This window comes from Ornithorhynchus anatinus, chromosome 5 (genome assembly GCF_004115215.2).
Source record: "Ornithorhynchus anatinus isolate Pmale09 chromosome 5, mOrnAna1.pri.v4, whole genome shotgun sequence".
NCBI lineage: Eukaryota > Metazoa > Chordata > Mammalia > Monotremata > Ornithorhynchidae > Ornithorhynchus > Ornithorhynchus anatinus.
Genome location: NC_041732.1, coordinates 97,270,606 through 97,293,069, shown reverse-complemented (window position 1 = coordinate 97,293,069; position 22,464 = coordinate 97,270,606). Strand labels below are relative to the sequence as shown.

General features: G+C 42.4%; 1 protein-coding gene across 4 annotated transcripts in view; it reads left to right on the top strand.

Moving 5' to 3' along the window:
• The window catches only part of ARHGAP28 (Rho GTPase activating protein 28), a 158,879-nt gene that overhangs the window by 16,762 nt on the left and 119,653 nt on the right, over positions 1-22,464 (top strand). Inside the window, exon 1 of one of the 4 annotated variants that reach the window (XM_029066560.2) lies at positions 21,545-21,755. The exons of the other annotated variants lie outside the window; for them this stretch is intronic. The gene's annotated coding sequence lies outside the window, so the exon portion shown is untranslated. Of the gene's footprint in view, positions 1-21,544; positions 21,756-22,464 lie in introns of those variants that run through there. 4 annotated transcript variants of the gene reach the window in all.

Genomic DNA, 22,464 nt, shown 5'->3' with positions numbered 1-22,464 from the left:
CCGGGGCTCAAGCCCAAGACTCCTGTGCTCTTTCCACTATGCCATCCTGCCAGTTACCTTACTGGTGACAAAGAGAAGTGAAATATCTTTGTGAAAGCCCCATCGCTGCTTGAAGATGGAAATAGCAGTCAGCACAATATTGATGCCTTCGGGTCGTTGGCTCTCATCACTCTCCTATGATTCTTCCCACAAAGTGCTATGATATAGGCAGTTAGCAACAAAGCTAACCACAGGAAAAACACTGAGGAGTCAGTGGAGGAAGGGTATTTCTTTGGCTTCCCTTCAAATCATATCACAGTTCCCCAGTTCATGTTATCTTCACATCAGTAACTTGAAGATTCTCAAAGTCGGCTCGCTGTGCCTCCTTTCTGATAACTTTTAGAAAACACATTTACTAAGCTGAACAAGCAATGCAGTGGAAGGCAAACAAATCCCATCAAAACAGCTGACTAAGTTTCCACAGTCTCTGTTTTGAAGAACTGGGGAAGTCTAGCCCCTGTGATTTAACATACCACAACTCAAAGTCTCTCCCTCCTTATTTAGAAAGCTGAATGATTACAAGGTCAGTCCTGCAGCTGCTTTTGTGTGATCTGAACTGTGTCTCAACGCAAAAGGCTGTTTGGAAATGGACTCCAACTCCCCAAGTTGCTGGAACTATATAATTTTGAAAGGAATATGTGCCCAGAATATCTTTAGTTCACTATGTCATTCCTCATGAAGCCATGCATCAATTCTGGCTAAACCAGAGTGTTCCATTGTACTGTAAAGCACGGTTCATATTCAACTCGTCAATTATGCCATAGTCCATGAAGCAGTGAGCCAGTATTAAATAATTCTAAGCAAATGTGATGTTTCTGTTAACCAGACTCTGAAAAAGCTCTAATATGGATATTTTTCAAGAGAGCAATTTAGCCACAAAAAGCCAACTTCAGCGTTTTTCTTTTCAAAGTTTTAGTCTTACTGCCCAGCAAATGTGTAAGTTTCTCTCATCTAACTCAAGACCTGGTTGTCTTTCCTCATTTCCTCTATGAATTACTTCCATTCCTTTGTCCAAGTTTTCTCCTTTGGTAATTTCACAATCTCACTCTTCTATGGTGGGTTATTTCTTGGGAAGAAACAAAAGAACCTATCCAAAATTCCAATTTTCCTTTTGCCTGCAGGACATCTCCTCGTGGATGCCTCATCTCAGACTTGACTATTCCAATCATAACCTATCAATCAGTTCATCAAATCACTAGTACTTGAGCACTTACTCTGGGCAGAGGGAACATATCTACCAACTCTGTTACTTTGTACTCTCCCCAACTCTTAGTACAGTCCTTTGTACTAAGTACTCAATAAAAACCATTGATTGATTGATTAATTGCAGAGCACTGGCTTGGTGCTTGGGGTAGTACAATACTAAAAAATTGGAAAACACTTTCCCAGCTTCCAGGGCTCACAGTCTAAAGGGGGAGATATTCAAATAAATTAGGGATATGTACATAAGGGCTGTGAATTTCAAGTCCCATTTCAATCCTCTCTTCCTGCAAACTTGTCCTCTAGTCTGTAAGCTGGTTGTGGGCAGGGAATGTGTCTGTTACACTGTCCTCTCTCAAGTGTTTAGTACAGTGATCTTCACACAGTAAGTGCTCTATGAATATGATTGACTGAATGACTCCTAATTTTCTCATGATGCCCCTGGACTAAGAAGCCCACAATCTTGGAGTCATCCTCAACTCCTCACTATCTTTCAATTTTCACATTCAAAGTTCTGCTAAATCCTTCCAATCCTTCCTACAAAACAATTCCCCCATCTGCCCATTGCTCTCCACTCCGGGTGCTACAACCATAATCCAAGGTTTTGTCATATCTCAGCTACACTACTGTATCAGTCTCCTGGCCTTCAACCTCTCCCCTTTCTCCTCTCTACTAAGAGCTGCTGCTCGAATTACCTTCTTGTTGTTTCACTCATCTCACATTTCCTCTCTCCTCCAAACCCTCCCAGGTCTTCCTATTTCCCTGTATGTCAAGAACAAACTCCTGGTGAATGGCTCCATGATCCTCCACAGACTCTCCATTTTATGGATCAGATCTTCTTCACTCACTGTCTTCCAACTTGCTCTCATTGCTCCCACTAAATCATCCTTAGTTGTACCTTGCTTTTGATTCCTCCACCTCCATCCCCTCACTCACGCTGTTCCTCTAGCTGGAACTCTATTCCTCCTCTAATCCACCAGACCATAGTCTTCTGTACCTTCAAAGCCCTCCTAAAACCCCATCACCTCCAATAAGCCTATCCTGCTTAACTGCCAAGACTCCAAGCAACATCAACGAAATGCCGCCGTAACAACTTATAAATTTAACTGAAACCCTTCTCAGCATTTATATATAAGTGTATTTGACTGTGTAGTCAATTTATTCTGATTACCCTATGTGCAATTTTTTTTATCCCTATCTTCCCTGAGAGAGCTCTTCAAATTCACTGTTAGCAAAGGATGTTTCACTCTTCTATTGTATTTTGCCAAGTTCTCAGTACAATGCTTTGCACTCAGTAACTGCTCAATAAATACCTTTAACGATTGAACTAAGAGAGCTGGATAATCTGTTCAACAGCCTGTCTTTGAAGTCACATATGAGTGAGTTGATATTTGAGTGTTTTTTTCTTTTCTCTACATGTCTCCGCATGACCCAGAGGTAATGGGTTCGAATCCCTGCTCTGCAACTTGTCAGCTGTGTGACTGTAGGCAAGTCACTTAACTTCTCTGTGCCTCAGTTACCTCAGCTGTAAAATGGGGATTAACTGTGAGCCTCATGTGGGACAACCTGATTACCCTGTATCTACCCCAGCGCTTAGAACAGTGCTCTGCACATAGTAAGTGCTTAAAAAATACCATCATTATTATGTGTTTGTGTGAGTTAATTTAATATCATCATCTCTCTTCCATCACTTCTGCCCTATTTTTAAAATCAGGTCTTCATATGTTCGTCTGGCCTTTCCTTCTGCCCTCTCCTCCCTTGGTCTGACTTTCTTTACACACGGGGCCTGGAAGACCAGAACCTTTTAGCTTAGACAGATGAAGAGTGAGAAGGAATATAATCAAAGTTTACTACATCATCAAGCCTGGACAGAGTGAATACTGAATTGTTTTCCAGTTTCCAAGACACCAGAACAAGAATACACCTATTAAGTCTGAGGGTGCCAGATTCCAAACAGAACCATGTCTTGGAGGAAAGCACTGAGGGGTTTCTTACCACAAATTGTTTAGATGAAACATTTCAGGACCAATCAAATTGATGTGAAGTGCATGATGGGTCACTAAAAAGCAAGTTAGGACTTTGGCGGAGGGTATTAAACGTCGAGGAGGACAGTATTACATGATTCCCTGACATATCCTGTTGCCATAGTCAGAGACAGAATACCATGCTAGGGGTGCCATTTTTCTGAGGCAGCATAAGAATTTCTTAGATTCTTTTGGAGACATTCCATTTTACCCACTTGGTTTAATTATTCTTATGCTAAATGTTTATCTTCTGATATGTGCAAGGTTTTTTATGGAATTAATTTTTTTGTTGTTGTTGTTTGATGGTATTTGTTAAGCACTTACTATGTGCTAAGCACTGTACTAAGCACTAGGATAGATACAAAATAATCAGGTTGAACACAGGCCCTCTCCCACATACTATTCACAGTCTTAATCCCCATTTACAGATGGGGTAACTGAGGCATCCAGAAGTTAAGTGACTTGCAACAGATCTTGCAGCAGACAAGTGGCAAAGCCAGAATTAGAACCCAGCTTCTCTGACTATGAAGCCCATGCTCTTTCCACTAGGCCACGCTGCTTCTCATTAATGAAATATAATAATAATAATAATCATGGCTTAACCATCCCTTACTTTTTATTCCTATCTTTCCTGGATTACCTAGCTGTCTTCCTGGAATTCCTAATGCCATTATCTTGCTTCAGTGCATCCCTAATTTTGGCCATTTTTTCCTTCCAAGTAATATAGAAACCAGTATGATTCTGTTGTATAATTTGACTGAGAGAGGGGTGAATATCAAGTGCTTGAAGGGTACTGATCCAAATGCATAGGTGATGCAGATGGAGAGGGAGTGAAAAGAGGGCTTAGTCGGGGAGGTAGGAAATGCGAGACTGCAGAGAAGGTGATAGAGAGATAGCCTTGGGAATCATACATATGGAGATGGTAGAGAAGAGGAAGAAGAAGTAGGAGCCTGGTGAAAATCATATCTTTAGGGCTTCTTCACTGCTCCCATCTCATTTCTTTCCCAAACCTTGAAGAAGTCAAGACTTCATCCAACACCAAAGAGTGACCAAAAAAGTAAGACCAGATGAGAGCATGAGAATCCCTGGAGATTCATAAGAAAAAAAAAAATCACAGTGATCTACATTCTAAATTGTGTTTACTCATTTCCTTTCAATGACACACTGTCACAGATTTAGACAACTAAAGGTGTTTCTCCAATCCGACCTACTATGAGTTTGACTTGTAGGTGTTGAGAAGCAGTGTTGCCTAGTGGATAAAGCCCGGGCCGGAAGTCAGAAGGAAGTGGGTTCTAATCCTGTCTCCGTCACCTGACTGTTGTGTGAGCTTGGTCAAATCACTTCACTTCTCAGGGCCACAGTTCCCTCATCTGTAAAATGGGGATTAAGACTGTGAGGCCCCTGTGGGACAAGGGGCTGTGTCCAACCCAATTTGCTTGTATCTGCCCAGAGCTTAGTATAACATCTGGCACATAGTAGGTGCTTAACAAATACCACAATTATTATTATCGTTATTTGGGATTTGAAAGAGATATGTACATTTGCTCTATGGTTACTGAGCTGAAGATATGTTAAGTATTGTCACTCAAAATAGGATGTATTTGGAATGACACAACCCTCTAGAATGTAAACTTACTGAGGGAAGGGAATGTGTCAGTTATAACTTTGAACTGTACTCTCCCAAACACTCAGTATGGTGCTCCACACACAGTAAGAGCTCGATAAATACTATTGATTGATTGAATTGATGGAAGTTTTAAGTGAATACAGGATGATTAAAAAGACTGAATTGCTATTGACAATCCCTTCCGCCCTGTTGGTGTGCAAAAATTGCCTTTCACTCTACAACTTTATTTGCAGCATCTAATGCTGGTTTAGGTTCTTCCTCCTAGAATTTGTAGTCGCCACTCCTCAAAGCCTTAATAATAATAATAATAATAATGATAATAATGGTATTTGTTAAGTCCTTACTATGTTCAAAGCACTGTTCTAAGCACTGGGGGGATACAAGGTGATCAGGTTGTCCCACATGGGGCTCATAGTCTTAATCCCCATTTTACAGATGAGGGAACTGAGGCCCAGAGAAGTTAAATGACTTGCCCAAAGTCACACATCTGACGAGCGGCAGAACTGGGATTAGAAATCAGGCGGAACTCTGACTCCCAAACCCGGGCTCTTTCCACTGAGCCACATTGCTTCTCTCCTGCCCTCATCTGTTACCTGTTCCTGCTGCATCAGACAAAAACTCTTGATCATTGGGTTTAAGGCACTAATCAGCTGTCTCTCCCCACACTATACACTACACCCCAGTTCATGCTTCCAGTCCCCCAAAAGTTCATCTCCCTTTGCCTGGTTGTTGACCCTATTGCCTCTGATCCTTGGCTCACATCCATCCTCCTGCCTGGAACTACCTCCCACTTCAGATCCACCAGACCTCAGTCCACCCCATCCACAAACCCCCTCCCCAAGAAGGCTTTCTCTGTGCTTAGAACAGTGCTTGGCACAAAGTAAGCGCTTAACAAATACCATCATTATTATTATTTCTCTGGTTAATTTTTTCTTTTCTCCAGGCCTCCTCAGCACTTCTTAAATACTTTTCCACATATCCATCTCTAGTCTCTTCTTTCTCCTAACAGTAAATTAGATTGTAAGCTCCTTCGGGCAAGGATATGGTCTTCTATCTCTATTATACTCTACCAAGCATTTAGTACAAGCCTCTGAACATGGAAGGGGCTCAATGAACGCTATTTATGTGTTGATTTCTGAAGCCTCAGTTTAAGGAGAGTCAATGTGCTCTCCAGCTGCCTTGGAAACTATTTGCTCCTCCAATTCACTGCTAAACCCCACTGGCTGAGATTGGCCATCCATGTTCTTTAGGGTACTTATTGTAACCTTGGGGCATATATTAAGTTACTGTCAAGCCCAGAAGGCTTCAGACTTCCTTGGCTGCTTGGGGACAGATCCATAAAATGGATTTCTTGTTCGTCTTGAATTTTTTCCCATCTATACAAGATTTTCCCTCATCCCTTTCAAAATTTGACTTCCGAATGGCCAGTCCTGTGGCCGCCTTTCCTTTACAAGGCACTATGTCCAAATAAGACTTAAAATCTAACAGCCTCTGGGGCTCCAAATTTAGGAAGAAACTCTTGGTTTTGCCAGCTGGCAGATGCTTATCTTCTAGGGAATGTTCCCCTTCATTTTTCCTTTTGTTTCTTTCCATGATCTCTCCCTCCTTTCCCTGCCAATGTGGGAGAGATGCGAGGGATGCAATTATTTCTTCATTCCCAGATGGAGCTTTGGGAGAGAGGAAAAGGGGCAAGTCACTTCGGTTTTCTGTCCCCCAGTTCCCTCATCTATAAAATAAGGAATGAGACTATGAGCCCCACATGGGACAGAGATTGTTTCTAACCCAATTTGCTTGTATTCACCCCAATATTTAGTACAGTGTCTGGCACAGAGTAAGGGATTAACAAATGCCACAATAATAATAATAACAATTATCATCTCTTTGTTCCTGTCTAGTTGGAGTCCTTTTTCCAGACCTTCTCTTCAGGCCCAACAAAAAGATGGAGGTCAGCTAAGATCTTGGAATATCTCCTCCAAGGGACCATCCCTAAGCCCCCCATCCTCTTCTCTCACTCCCTTTTGCATCACCCTGACTTGCTCTATTTAATCCTTCTGCTCCCAGTCCCACAGCACTTATACATATCTGTAATTTATTTATTTATATTAATGTCTGTCTCCCCAGTTCTACAGTGTAAGCTCAGTGTGGGCAGGAAATGTGTTTAATGCCATATTGTACTCTCCCAAGTGCTTAGTACAGTGCTCTGCACATAGTAAGTTCTCAATAAATACGATTGGATCAATGAATGAATGAATCAATGTCTAAGTGCTAAGTCTTGGGTTTTGCCTTTCTTCTCAAAAGAGAAACAACTGGACTGATGGGAAGATTAAGAGTGGAGAGGACATAGGAAACAGCAGGCAGAACAGCATTCCCAGATGCTCTGGAGCTATTGAAGATTCCGAATATCTCACTGTCATGAGCAGAAACATGGTCTTAGAAATATATGTGCTCCAGGATATCAGTGTTTAGTAGAGTGCCTTTCAAAGTAGGCACTTTATAAGAACATAGTAGCATAGTATGAGAATTCTGAGAAGTATATGAGAAATATAGTATGAGAAGTACAGTATAGTATACTATGAGAAGTATAGTATGAGAAGCAGAGTCACTTGGTGGCAAGCACATGGGTTTGGGAGTCAGAGGTCATGGGTTCTAATCCTGGTTCCACCACTTGTCAGCTGTGTGACTTTGGGCAAGTCACTTCACTTCTCTGTGCCTCAGTTACCTCATCTGTAAAATGGGGATGAAGACTCTGAGCCCCATGTGGGACAACCTGATAACTCTGTCTCTATCCCAGTGCTTAGAACAGCGCTTGGCACATAGTAAGCACTTAAAAACCATAATTATCATTATTATTATACCACTGGAGTTTGTCTCTGTTATTGTGTCCTAAGATGTGCCCTTCAAATCACTTGGATGATTGGATGACCTACCTTACTGATAGATAGATCAGTGTAGCCTAGTGGATCGAGCAAAGGCCTGGGAGTCAGAAGTACCTGGGTTCTCATCCTGGCTCAACCACTTGTCTGGTTTGTGACCTTGGGCAAATCATTTAACTGTGCTTCAGTTACCTCATCTGTAAAATGGGGATTAAGAGTGTGAGTCCCATGTAGGACAGGGACTGGGTCCAACCTGACTAGCTAGTTTCTACTCCAGCACCTAGAACAGTGCTTGATACATAGTAAATGCTTACCAAATACCATCATTATTATTATTGAATTCCAGTCTCCCTATCTCTCCCAATCTCCTCCATGGGGTTGCAGCCCAGTGATAGAATCCCCCATCACCCAAACCTCAGGGAGGGGATGGTGTTCCATTAGTACACTGCTCTTGCATACAATAAACACTCAATAAATATGACTGATTGATAGGAATGAGTGAAAGAGCCCAAACATATATTTGAGAAGCGAACTCAGATCCTGTAGGCAAATCCATCGAATTAAAATGGTGGTATTTGCTAAAGTCTTACAATGTGCCAAACTCTGTACTGAGTGTCCGGATTCATAAAGTGAAACTGAACAGCTTCTTCTCCCAAGGATGCGGTGGTCTGGAGGCAGTCCACATAACATCACATAGTCTGGGCCCAGTGAGAGAAAGCACCTCTCAGCTGTCCTGAGTGAAATGTTTCCAGGGAGATTTCACCTCCACACACTGTTGCCATCATGGGTAGTATTGATGATGATGGTATTTGTTAAGCTCTTACTATGTGCCAAGCACTGTTCTAAGTGCTGGGGTAGATGCAAGGTAGTCAGGTTGTCCCATGTGCAGTTTACAGTCTTAATTCCCATTTTACAGAAGAGGTAATTGAGGCACAGATAAGTGAAGTGACTTGCTCGAAGTCACACAGCTGATAAGTGACAGATCCAGGATTAGAACCCATGACCTCTGACTCCCAATCCCATGCTCTTTCCACTAAGCCACGCTGCTCTATGGTTGAGCTGTTTGGGGCTGTGACTCATTGCCAGTTGGGGAGGTGACTCGTCGGAATAAACTATTTCATTCTTCGGAGTATCGAGTGTTGGCAACCTAAATCTGGACCAGTGTCAGACGAGAGCTAAGTATACTGTTTTTTCAGGGAGAAAAAAAATATCCAGAGACTCTAGTTAAGCCCTTGAATAATTCAAGCAAAGGCCTGAACACATAGACAAACACTGGGGCTTTCCACTAGATTGTAAATTCCTTGAGACCCTCCTTTTGTGCACCAACTCTGTTATACTGTACTCTCCCAAGTGCTTAGTACCACACTCTGCATATCGTAAGTTCTCAATAAGTACCAGAAGACTGATAAAGGCCAAGAGATGAAACCAACATCTTCATCTACACAACATCCAATACTTTTACTACAAATACCCCAATTATTTTACTACCATATTTCCATTTTCTTAATATTGAGCTTACTGAGATTGCCCAATAATAATGGTAATAACCATAATTGTTAATCATTTACTCTGTGCCAGGCACTCTATTAAGTGCTGGGGTAGATAGAAACAAATCTGTCTTTCCATAGGATGTGTAGTTCATTAGATGCATTTTTGATCACTAAAGCTCAAAGTTCCTTGCCTGTGAAAGCCACATAATCAACATTTTGTAAATGAAACAATTCTAAAGGGTAGAGGAGAAAACTCCTTCCTCTGCTTGATGCATAATTCCCATTGGAAAGTATTGGTTCGATATGACAAGTGGAAGATTGCAATAATAATAATTATAATAATAATGTTGGTATTTGTTAAGCGCTTACTATGTGCAGAGCACTGTTCTAAGGGCTGGGGTAGATACAGGGTAATCAGGTTGTCCCACATGAAGCTTACAGTCTTAATCCCCATTTTACAGATGAGGGAACTGAGGCACAGAAAAGTTAAGTGACTTGCCCACAGTCACACAGCTGACAGGTGGCAGAGTCAGGATTCGAACCCATGACTTCTGACTCTCAAGCCTGTGCTCTTTCCACTGAGCCACACTGCTTCTCTGAGCCACACTGCTTCTCTATGATCACCACAAGGTGAACCGGGTGGTAGTACTGTCGCTTACTAGACAATGACCAAAATTATTAATAGTGCAGAAATCCAGAAGTGTCATTTCAGTATAATTCTATTTCTAAACCATAAACTGTGTGAATTGTCGCAGTGATCATTAGTTAACAGTGTTTAAGCTATTTTTACACTTCCAAAGGGATATAGATATTTTCTCTGGATAATTAGGCCACATATCTGAAGGTTCATTTTCACCCTATTTTTAGGTGGTAGCTGGCAGAGAAGATAACAATGGATTTTTACAGGTGTGAATGTGTCAGCTTAATTTACACCCGCAACTGAAAAATCTTGATGCTTTTGGATGATTTAGAAGGGCAAAGGGTTTGCATCTAAATTAAATGGCCTTTTGACTGTTTGTGGTCCTTTGTGGGAAGGGAACGTGTTTACCAACTCTACTGTATTGTTCTCTCCCAAACTCATTTTACATTAAGTCCTCAAAAAGTACCACTGATGGATCGATTGACTACTTCAGTCATAACAATGAATGGACCCAGATTGACTAGGGAGTTTCTTCAGAGGTGAATAATTCTGTCACGGTCCAGAGATATTTGCCTGTAGGATTTGAGTGTGTTTCCGATTGCACCATAATAACGAGAAGCAGCTTGGCCTAATGGATAGAGCACAGGCCTGAGAGCCAGAAGTACCTAGATTCTAATCCTGGCTCTGCCATTTGTCTGTTGTGGGACCTTGGCCAAGTCACTTAACTTCTCTGTGCCTCAGTTACCTCAACTCTAAAATGCTGGTAAAGACTGTGAGTCCCTCGTGAGACATGGACTGTGTCCACCTTGATTACTTATCTACCCCAGTGCTTAGAACAGAGCCTGACACATAGCAAGCACATAACAAATACCATGAAGTAATGATGATAAAATAATGATAATGATAATAACAATGACAGTAATAATTGTGGTACTTGGTTAGCACTTATTATTTAACAAGCACTGTACTTAAGTGCTGAGGTACTCAAGTTCCTTCATGGGTAAGTAGGAGGGAGAACAGATATTGAGTCCCCATTTTTCAGATGAGAAACTGAAGCCCAGAGAAGTTAAGTGACTTGCCCAAGGTCACACAGCAGGTATGTGGCATAGTTGGGATGAGAACCCAGCTCCTCCTCTGGCTCCCAGGCTCAGGCTCCTTCCACTAGGCCTGACTCCATCTCTAACAATAGTAATAATAATGATGATGATGGTATTTGTTAAGCGCTTGCTATGTGCCAAGCCCTGTTCTAAGCACTGTGGGAAAGGCATACATGAGTAAGGTTCTAAGACCGCAACATACATTTTGAGGAAGCCGGCGGATGGCATGGTTGAATCTTTGAATTCAAAGAAGACACCACTATGAGTGTTTGGAGGAGCTGGATCCACAGGGTTGGTAATATTCAATTAGTAGAATAAAATCTTCCAAGTGGAAAGAAACACTTATTAGAATGTGTGGCACACCACAGGCATTGAACTAATGTTATTTTGAAGCTGATGAGTGGTTAAAAAAAATCTCTTTAAAATAATGAGTCAATATAAATTTTTCCAACAGTGACATATGCCACTTTGGGGAGAGCTGATTCTATGTGTGGTTTTCTAATCCCAAATGAATCCTCACTCTAATAAGCAAAGAGTTGAGTTAGAAGACTCATTTTGAAATACAGGCCCACAAATATGCTGAGAATGTCTCATTGGTTTACCCCTCATTCACTGGTTTTCCAAAATTGGTAATGCAAGCACAATAGTGTATCATTTTCATCCAATAAAATGCTTAGTAGTAATAAGCATGATTACAAATTTCAGCTTGCACAAAGGTTTATGAGTGAAATTGTCATCAAATATGAATCACTGGTGGAGATGTAATCTTCCTTATTTATTCTACTGAAATCTAATCTTCTAGATGAGCTTTGCAAGGAAATCTTTCGCTATGGGGAAATGATTGTCAAATACTATTCATTACAAGACACTGTTGGACCCTGATTGGTCCATACTAAATAAAAGAGAAGACCCAGATGTAAATAAAACAATTTCTAATATTTTGCTAAAAGATATGACTCCACCCTCAAAATAAGGATAATGGATGTTAATGGAGATGAATTCAGACCACTTTTCCACCAAATCTTTAGTGCAGAATCCCATATGCATGAATTCCTACAAGTTTTTCAGGATTTTACCTGGTAGAAAGCACAGTGAACATGAAACAGGATTTGAGAAGGACTATCCTCATGTACAATAATTTAGGAATCCCACTTGTAACTCAGAGGACAGGGACCATATTTTTCCACTTTTAACATATAAAATATGTACAATGCTCTGCATATAATAGATGCTCAGTATGTACTGTTGATCAATTGTTTGGAAACTCTGTTATGGAGAGTAATAAAATGGAAAGTGAGAAAAGCATGAACCCTAGATGAGAATTTCAGGAATTATTAGCCTGGATGTTAACTAATAAAATCTCTGATAGTCTAAAAAACCTCCATACTAGATGGGCATCATGGTCAATGACAACATCACCAATATGTATATATGTACACATATGTAGACATATGTATTAGGTCCTTTGATTTGTGGAAGCAACATGACCTAGAGGAAAGAGCAAGGGCCTGGGAGTCAGAGGACCTGCCTTCCAATCTCGGCTCTGCTGGTTGCCTGCTGTGTGATCTGGGACAAATCTCTAAACTTCTCTGTGCCTTAGTTCTCTCATCTGTAAAATGGAGAGTAATTGTCTAATAGTGGTATTTGTTAAGTGCTTACTATGTCAGAGGAACTACATTAAGCACTGGAATGGATACAAGCAAATCAGGTTGGACACAGGCTCAATCTACCTTCTACAGATGAGGTAAATGAGGCACAGAGAAGTTAAGTGACTTGCCTAAGGTCTCGCAGCAGACAGGTAGTTGAGAAGGGTTTAGAACCCTTGACCTTCTTTCTGACTCCCAGTTCTGACTCCCAATGTAGAAAGAGCACAGCTTACAGTCTAGAAAGGGGAACACTAGTTAATATAAATAATAGATATGTATATATAAGTAGTTTGGGGTGAATAAATGGTGCAAATGCAAGTGTAAGAGAAACACAGAAAGGGGAGGGAGTAGGGGAAATGAGGACTGAGTCAGGGAAGGTCTCTGGAAGAGATGGGATTTTAATAAGGCTTTGGGGACAGTGGTGGTCTGTCAGATTTGAAGGGGCAGAAGACCCAGGCCAGAGGCAGGATGTTGGTTGAGTTCGACAGATTGAGAGAAACTGAGTAAGTTGCATTAAAGGAGTGAAGTGTGTGGGTTGGGTTGAGGTAGGAAATCAGTGAATTAAAATAGTAGGGGGCAAGGTGCTTGAGTGCTTTGAAACCAGTAGTGAGGAGTTTTTGTTTGATGTGGCAGTTGATGGGCAACCACTGGAGGCTCTTGAGGAGTGGGGAGACATAATCCTTCAATTACATCCTGCCTCTGTCCTGGAACTCCCTTCTCCTTCACAAATAACAGATGATCACCCTCCCCACCTTTAAAGCCCTATTAAAATCATAGTTTTCCAAGAGGCCTTCCCTAAGAATTCATAATCATTTTGTAGTGCAAAATTCACCAACTCGTCATGGAACCGTTCTGTATAAACATGTACATAATCTCTTTCTTCACATATGAATGGCTGAAGTGACTCTAGGGCATTCAAAGATGCCACCAACACCCCCAACTTCAAGAAGGAAGGCGGAATATCTTGTTATCAATCAGTCAAATTTCTTGAGCACTTAGTATATACAGAGCACTGACCTAAGCTCTTGGGAGAGCAAAGCACTATATTAAGCACTTGGGAAAGTACAGTACAACAATAAAAAGTGACAATCCCTGCCCATGACAAGCTTACAGTCTAGAGGGGGAGATACAGATATCAATAAAAATAAACAGAAAGCGATAAAAATAAATAAAATTATAGATATATACATAAGTAATGTGGGGCTGGGAAACCGGGGAAGAGCAAAGGGAGCAAGTCACAGAGTCCAAGAACAAGTGGGAGATGAGAAAAAGCGGGGCTTAGTCTGGGAAGACCACTTAGAGGAGATGTACCTTCAATAAGACTTTGCAGGGGGTAAGAGTAATTGTCTGGCAGATTTAATGGGGCAGGGCATTTCAGGGGAGGGTAGGATGTGTGCCAGTGGTCAGCGATGAGACAGGTGAGAACAAGGCACAGCAAGAAGGTCAGCACCAGAGGAGCGGAGTGTGCGGGCTGGGTTGTAGAAGGAGAGAAACAAGGTAAGATTGGAGGGGGCAAGGTGATAGAGAGCTTTGAAGCCAATGGTTAGGAGTTTTTCTTTGATACAGAGGCTAATAGGCAATCACTGGCAATTTTTGAGCAGGGCAGTGAGATATCTTGAAGGTTTCTGTAGAAAGATGATCTGGACAGCAGAGTGAAGTATAGACTGGAGTGGGGAGAGGCAGGAGGTTGGGAGGTCAGCAGGGAGGCTGATGCAGGCAGGGATAGGATGAGTGATTATATTAACGTTGTAGCAGTTTGGAAGGAGAGGAAAGGGCGGATTTTAGCGATGTTGTGAAGGTGGGACTGACAGGATTTGGTGACGGACGGCATATGTGGGTTGAATGAGAGAGGGGGTCAAGGATAATGCCAAAATTACGGGCTTCTGAGACGGGAAGGATGGTGGTGCCGACTAGAGTGAGAGGAAAGTCCAGGAGAGGACAGGGTATGGGTGGGAAGATAAGGAGTTCTGTTTTGGACATGTTAAGTTTGAGGTGACGGGAAGACATCCAAATAGAGGTGTCTTCAAGGCAGGAGGAGATGCGAGCCTGGAGAGAGGGAGACAGATCAGAGAAGGAGATGTTTCCCTTACCCCCTCTCCCTTCCATGTCACCCTCACATTTGAATCCTTTATTCACCCCACTCTCAGCCCCACATCACTTAGACATTAAAATGAATCCGGGAAATGTGCATGATTCCCCCTCAAGATCATAAGCTCCTTGTGGGGAGGGAACAAGTCTACCAACTCTGTTATAGTATATTCTCCCAAACATTTGGTACAGTGCTCTGCACACGGTAAACTCTCACTAAATTCAATTGATTGACCCATTGAATGACACAGTCCTGCTTTACACCACTGGCAATAGGAAATGGATCAGAGATGGCGACTCTAATTCTGACCCTACCAGACATGCCAACATGAGTAGTGTCAGAAGTTAATGAATTTTTCAGGGCAAATCATTATGGGCAAGGAACCTATCAGCTAATTATGTTGTATTTTTATTTGTTAAATGTTTACTATGTGCCAGGTACTGTACTAAGCGGTAGATATAAACTAATTAGGTTGGGCAGAGTCCCTGTCCCACATTCATTCATTCATTCAACTGTATTTATTGAGTGCTTACTGTGTGCAGAGCACTGTACTAAGTGCTTGGAAAGTACATTTTGGCAACAGATACAGACAATCCCTATACAACAACAGGCTCAATGTCTAGAAGGGGGAGACAGACAACAAAACAAAACAAGTAGAGAGGCATCAATACCATCAAAATAGATAAATAGAATTATAGATATACACACGTTAATAAAATAAATAGAATAATTAATATGTACAAATATACGCAAGTGCCTTGGGGCAGGGAAGAGGGTAGAGCAGAGGGAGGGAGTAGGGGCAATGGGGAGGGGAGGAGAAGCAGAGGAAAAGGGCGGCTTAGTTTGGGAAAGCCTGCTGGAGGAGGTGAGCTTTCAGTAAGGCTTCCTCCCTTTCAGTAAGGGAGGAAGAGAGCTACTTCGGCGGATGTGTGGAGGGAGACTATTCCAGGTCAGGGGTAGGACGTAGGCCAGGGATTGACAGCAGGACAGGTGAGCACAAGGCACAGTGAGGAGGTTAGCAGCAGAGGAGCAGAGTGTGCAGGCTGGGTGGTAGAAGGAGAGAAGGGAGGTGAGGTAGGAGGGGGCAAGGAGATGGAAAGCTTTGAAGCCAATACTGAGTAGTTTTTGCTTCATGCGAAGGTTGACAGACAATCACTGGAGATTCTTGAGGAGGAGGGTGACATGCCCAGTGTGTTTCTGTAGAATGGGACTAACAATCTTAATCCCCCTTTTACAAATGAGGAAACTAAGGCACAGAGAAGCGAGGTGACTTGTCCAAGGTCTCACAGCAGACAAGAGGTGGGCTCTACCCACTAGACAATGCTGCTTCCCATGTTTTGTAATGATGATAATAATTATGGTATTTGTTAAGCACTTACTGTGTTCCAAGCAGTGTACTAAACTCTGGGGTGGATACAAGCAAATCGGAATGGACACAGTCCCTGCCCCACATGGAGCTAACAGTCTTAATCCCCATTTTACAGATGAGGTAACTGAGGCACAGGGAAGTGAACTGACTTGTCCAAGACCACACAGCAAATAAGTGGTGGAGCCGGCATTTTGATGGAACCTGTGACCTACCAACTTGCAGGCCTATGCTCTATCCACTACGTCATACAGCTTCCAAAATGCTCTCCCAAGAGCTTAGGTCAGTGCTCTGTATATACTAAGTGCTCAAGAAATTTGACTGATTGATAACATGATATTCCACCTTCCTTCTTGAAGATGGGGGTGTTGGTGGCATCTTTGAATGCCCTAGAGTCACTTCAGCCGTTTATATGTTAAGAAAGAGATTATGTACATGTTTATACAGAATGGTTCCTTGACGGGTTGGTGAATTCTGCACTACAAAATGATAATCAGGGAAAATCTTACATATGATGCCTGAGCAGTTATAATGACTACTGACCAATCATCTCACAGTTTGAATTCTTAGGTCCCCAGAGCAGGGTGTGTTACTGAGGAAGGGAAGGCAGGGCTTACTGGTCAGTTCTGTAGGAAGAAACCCAGGCTGATTGTGAGGGGGTTTTCTTCCACTGTCCCCGCTCGTCACTTTGGATTGGGAGCAGTGGCAGCAGAAAAGAACCTGTGGCTCCTGTCCAGACCCCAGACCCTGAGGGTTCGTGCCCCCTAAGTTTTTTTCTCTTTGTTCCTCATTCCAGGCTCTGGAGCAGTTGCCGGGGTGGCCAGGCCAAGAAACCAGAGTTTGCCCGCCCTCTCATGTTTCCTTTATTTTAAAACACCCATGTACAATGAATCCGGTTTTGACATATTTTTTTGCCTTTTCCCAAACATGCCCCTGGGGCAGTGGGCTATTCTAATTGCAGAAAGACTCATCCCCTCCCCAGGTGGTTCAGGGCAAGGGCGATCCCAAGGAGCAAGGGACACTGTAGCTAGACTGTAAACTCATTGTGGGAAGGAAATGCGTCTGTTTATTATTTTATTGTGCTCTCCCAATCATTTAGTACAGTGTTCTGCATACAGTAAACACTCAAGAAATACGACTGACCAGATGTCTACTGAATAATAATAATGATAATTGCGGTATTTGTTAAGCACTTACTCTGTGCCAGGAACTGTATTGGGATGGATACAAGAAAATCAGTTGGATATATTCCCTGTCCCACCTGGGGCTCACAGTCTCAAACTCCATTATGCAGATGAGCTAACTGGGGCACAGAGAAGTAAAGTGAAATACCTAAGGTCACACAACAGACAGGAGGTGGAGCTGGGATTAAAAACCATGACCATCTGACTCCCAGGCCTGTTCTATCCACAAGGTCATGACCGTGGCTGCATGGCTGTGCATGGGCGTTACTGGTTCCTCTATACCAGTTGGGCCTCAAGAGTCCAGCCAGAGCTAATCTCCCTGAGGGCCAGCCCACAACTAGGCCCTCCCACCCACGACATCCGCAGCCGGCCTGTACCCTTGCCTCTAGTGTAGCTGCACAGAAGTGGGTGGGGAGCTGGCACTAGGATGGCATCCTATGACTGCTGGGGGGAAATGGTGCCATGTTGGATCATAGTTCAACCTCTTCACCTAGAGATTGGTAGATCTGATAGGACACCTAGGCAGCATGACCTAGGGGATGGAGCACGGGCCAGGGAGTCAGAAGGACCAGGATTCACATGTCTGCTGGGTGAACTTGGGTAAGTCAATTCACTTCTCTGTGCCTCAGTTACCTCATCTGTAAAATGGGGATTGAGACTTTCACCTCCATGTGGGAAAGGGACTGTGTCCAACCTAATTAGTTTGTGTCTACCCCAGCACTTAGAACAGTGCTTGACAGATAGTAAGCACTTAAATAGCGTAAGTATTACTGAATTCATAAGTCAACCAAACACCTCTAATGCAAATTGCAATCCTGTCTTGTACCCACCAGAGCATCCCTTCCATGCTTGTAGGTAATTAAGAAGATGACATGCAGAAGACAATTTAAATGTGCATAAAGTCTCTTCATAGATGAAAAGCCTTCATTTTCCCCTACAATTCCAGGAAGTTACTGAGGGAAGTCTAATTTAATTCTACCCCCTTATGTTTCTTCTTCCTGTGTGCCAAGACAAGACTAAGATGAAGGAGAAAATACCACGGTTTATGCAGCAGGCTATGTTTACACAAACCAAGTTGCCTGGCCCTGTCTGACAAGACTGAAATCTTGGCATTACCCTTGACTCATCTATTTCCTTCAGCCGCATATCCAGACAGTCATCAAATCTCACCATTTCTCTATTCACAATTCCAGGATCCACCCCTTCCTCTCCATCCAAACTGACAACACACTGGTCCAAATACTTGTCAAATTGGCTTCAACTACTGCATCAGCCCCCTCAGTGACTTCCCTGCCTCTAGCTTCTTCAATCCATACTTCACCCTGCTCCCAGATCATTTTTCTAAAAAAAGAAAATTATTGCCCCATGCTCAAAAACCTTCCAATCGTATGCCAGCCATCTCTGATTAAACAGAAACTCCTCACCAACGGATTTAAGGCACTCAATTAACTCTCCACTATTCATCTTTGATCCTTTCCCACTAAAAACTACACTTTCTTGCTCACCTCCCACTACAGCCCAGGGCTCACCCTTCAATCCTCATACACTACCCTCTTCACCATGCCCCAATCTCATCTCTCTGTCACCACTGGCCTCTTGCTTGCATCTTCCCTCCAGTCACTCCCTTTGCCTTCACATCCAGAAGGCCACTATTCTCCCCACCTTCGAAGCCCTACTGAAAGCATATCTCCTCCAGGAAGACTTCCTTGACTGACCTCTCATAACCTCACCATTTTCCTCCCATCTGCATCACCTATGCACTTGATTCTGTACCCAAAACACACAAATACTCACTCCTGCCTTTGCCTTCAGAGCACTTTGTACATATTTTTGAACTCTGCTGCCTCCCCCTACCTAAAGTCTCCCCTACTAGATCAGAAGCCCCTTGAGGAGAGGGATTGAGGGATTTATTTACTTGACTGCATTCTTCCCAACACTTATTAGAGAAGCAGCGTGGCTCACTGGAAAGAGCATGGGCTTTGGAGTCAGAGGTCATGAGTTTGAATCCCAGCTCTGCCACTTGTCAGCTGTGTGACTGTGGGCAAGTCACTTAACTTCTCTCTGCCTCAGTTACCTCATCTGTAAAATGGGGATTAAGACTGTGAGCCCCACGTGGGACATCCTGATTCCCCTGTGTCTACCCCAGTGCTTAGAACAGTGCTCGGCACATAGTAAGCGCTTAACAAATACCAACATTATTATTATTACAGCACTCTGCACTCAGCAAGTGCAGTGCTCAGTAAATTCCATTGATTGATTACAGTGTTCTGCACAGAGTAAGCGATCAATAAATATATTTAATTGATTAAGAACAGGTATACCTAGTGGGTACAGCATAGGCCTGAGAGTCAGAAGAACCCAGGTTTTAATCATCCCGGCACCACCACTTCCCTGCTGTGTGAACTTGGGCAAGTCACTTCACTTCTCTTTGCCTTAGTGACCTCATCTGTACAATGGGGATTAAGACTGTGAGCCCGATGTGAGCGCGGGACTGTGTTCAACATGATTTGCTTGTATCCAACACAGCGCTTAGTACACTGCCTGGAATACAGTAAGTGCATAACAAATAACACAATTATCACTATTATCATGAAATGGGGACTAAGATCATGAGCCCTAGGTGAGACAGGGACTGTGTCCACCTGATTAGTTTGGATCTACTCCAGTGTTTAGTACAGTGCCTGGCAGATAGTAAACACTTAATGAACAGCACTAAAAAAAAGAAAAAAAAGAGTTAGTTTCTAATTTGTGGAATAACTCCCAAATTCTAATCCACCCCATACACAAAAGTGCCTCTATTCTCTTTACAGTAGTAATAATGGCATCTGTTAAGTGCTTACTACGTGTCAAGAACTATCATTAGCATTGGGGTAATAATAATAATAATAAATGATGGTATTTGTTAAGTGCTTACTATATGCCAAGCACTGTTCTAAGCACTGGAGTAGATTCAAGGTAATCAGGTTGTCCCAAGTGGGGCTCCCAATCTTAATAACCATTTTACAGATGATGTAACTGAGGCACAGAGAAGTGAAGTGACTTGCCTAAAGTCACACAGATGACAAGTTACGGAACCTGGATTAGAACCTATGACCTCTGACTCACAGGCCTGTGCTCGTTTCACTAAGTCACGGAGTTTCTCAGGAAACCGAGGCCCAGATAAGTTGTCAACCGCATTTATTGAGAACTTACTGTGTACAGTGCACTATACTAAAAGCTTGAGAGAGTGTAATATAACAGACACATGCCCTGCCCACAGTGAACTTACAGTCTAAAGAGGAAGGTAGACATTAATCTAAATAAATTACAGATATGTTCTTAAGTGTTGTGGGTTGCAGAGGTGGTGTGGTGAAGAAAGGGAGCAAATCAGGATGACACTGAAGGGAGTGGGAGAAAAAGAAATAAAGAAAGGCCCCTTGGAGATGAGCCTTCAATAGGCTTTGAAGGTGGTGAGAGTCATTATCTGTTAAGTGACTTGCCCAAGGTCACCCAGCAGGCAAGGGGCAGAGCTGGGATTAGAACACTGGTCCTATGACTCCCAGCCCCGTGCTCTTTCCACTAAGCTATACTGCTTCCCTCTGTCATTATCAGCACAGTTAGGAGAAGACCTCCTCTTTTCTTTGTTAAGAACAATGATTCTATCTTCTGTTTCACATGTTTTCAGTAATTTAAAAGCCATATATTTTCTTTAAATCCAGGGGGATTTGGAAAATATAGGACTGAAAAATACAGCCTTGTTTGTAGAACAAGCCGCTGCTTTATATTTTTACTACCAAACCAAGGAAAGCAGAGGGTGTTAAACCTTTACCACATGAACATAATTGACATCAAATCACAGAAAGGGCTTAATTTTAGCCTATTAATAGTTTCTACGCTACATAGGCATCCTTGCTAGCATTTGATAACATTTCTCTTTAGCGGAGCATATTGTTAGCCCTCATTACTCGAAGAGGAAAAACTTAGAGGAGCTCAGTAGGAAAAACTTAGAGGAGCTCAGTAGATTTGTTTTTTCCATTACCAGGTTCAGTCTTCACAGTTTCTGGAACTGTTTCAAAGAAATGCAAACAAAGTTCCTTATTGGGCCCCTAAACCCAACTGAAAACAATGAAGCAACACAGACCTTCCTTCCTTTTCTGATTGCAACCCTGGAGTCACTAGTTAATAAAGGGACACTGTATTTGATTTTCGAACTTCCTACTGGTCTCTCTCTTTCAAACCAGGACCCACAAGCTCTCCCTTTCCTTTCCCTGTCTTTCTATCTAGGAGTTACTCGGTCCTGCATGTCTGTAGCATGCTTTTTTACCTTCTTGACTCTTAAAGTAGCCTAAGAGGATGCAAGCAACATAATTCTACAACAGCAGAAAAACATTCGACCTGTCGGCTTCCTGGGAATTGCTATGGATGATGAGGCAAAGAGATTGCTTAGAAGGCTGTAGAAGGATGGGCAGTAAGCTCTTCTCCTGTGCCATTTTGCCACCTGGTAAGTGTGCATTTCTGGGACAGGGATTGTTTTTAGATGACATGGCAAAATGTACCACCTTCTAATTAGAGACTCAGACAGGTAACAATAGAATTTCTGTTTCTAACTTCACCTCTGGGCCCAGTCACAATGCCAGAATGAGACGATTAAGTTTCAAAGGAATTAGCTGAGTATCATTTCATTAAGATTAGGTGTCTATTCTCTTTGAGATTCATAATAGTTCTATCTGCTTTTGTCTTCCATCCGCCTATTTAACTGTGAATGCCTTTGCCTGTTGTTATAAACCTTATAATTAGGACTTTTAAAGGAGGTAAAAATAGAGTTTCAGACCTGTCAAGCTATGTCTTGTCAAGATGCTATTCTTTCAAGGGTTTCTGTTGGTTGGGGAAGAAAGGTTTCAACTCTGATGTCCATCTGGGAATAATGCATGATCAGTTTTATTTCAGAAAAAGATTTGGGGAGAAATTCTGAAATGAGGCCATTCTAGTGAACTCTTTTCATTTTGACACCTTGGAAAAGAACAAATGATTATACTGAGAAAAACTTGAAAATTGGATCCCAGAAAATCATTCAGTAAGGTATCTTGCTCTTATTAAAAATAAATCCCCTCCTCAAAGTCAGCTTTAAAAATGCCCTTTTAAATACCACCATTTTGTACTTCAGCAAAGTGAGAGGAAGAGAGGTGCATTGTGATTGAATTGAACTCAGA